The sequence below is a fragment of the Punica granatum genome, chromosome 2 (genome assembly GCF_007655135.1).
Source record: "Punica granatum isolate Tunisia-2019 chromosome 2, ASM765513v2, whole genome shotgun sequence".
NCBI classification, from domain to species: Eukaryota; Viridiplantae; Streptophyta; class Magnoliopsida; order Myrtales; family Lythraceae; genus Punica; species Punica granatum.
In genome coordinates, this window is record NC_045128.1 from 10,477,118 (window position 1) to 10,478,159 (window position 1,042).

Consider the following 1,042-nt stretch of genomic DNA (forward strand, 5'->3'; position numbering starts at 1 on the left):
CATGTTCATGCGCATTATAAATCGAATACGAGGTTGCTACATTCTCTATAAATAGAAAGTTTTGGGGCCAGATCGGATCCTGAGCGTTGACAAACGAGAATTAACCAGCTCTGTTCCCACATGTAGCATTCCATGTTGCAGTCTCACTTGGTTTTGCTTTTGGACAATCCACAGAATAATTAAGGGCAAATAAATTCTGCTTAGTCAATTATTTTAGCTTTTGATGATAGTACTACATTTTCTTTTATATCAAAAGGAGACCACTATCACAAATATCAAAACAGTGATTGACTATATGTATTAAATCAAGTAATAGCAATGCCCGTTTAAAATAAAACCTAATTAGACTTCTTGTAGCGCGTTGCGGGGGGACTTTTTATTTATATATTTTAGTTAATATTTTGCAAAATGTAATCTAAAAAACACAATGGAATGATGAGTTGTAGTATTTTTAATTGATACTTTGTAAATTATATTTACGAATTAATTATTAAGTATATTTGCATTTTTATTATTTTAGATAATATTAATTAAATTTACAAAAAACTATAGTAATTATAGGTAGTACGAAATTTGCAATAGTAGTAGAGAATAATCTTAAAAGTTATTTTATATCAATAGCTAGTTGACAGTAGAAAATCTTTTATTGGTGGAATATAGAATGAAATATTTTGCCCTCAAATATAAAATAATTGCAAGCGTTAGCAATATATCTCGAAATCGGAACTAGAAAAATAACACAAAAAGGAAAAGTTGAAGTACCTAGGAAAAAGTATAATCTTGCTCTTGGAACTTTAATTACTTTTCTATTTTCACTATTTTTCTTAATATTATAAAATCTATTGTTTATCTTTGTTCAGCATTATCTGAAATGAGTATAATGGTAAAATAATATGCCTATATTATTCCACCCCATCCTTTCTTGATGCTTTCCAAACATGAATTATGAAGGGTTAAAGAATCCCCTCATAAACCACTCCATCCCAACCCACCATAACCCACCCTATCCCATCCCTCCTTAACTCGTCCCATCCCATTATCC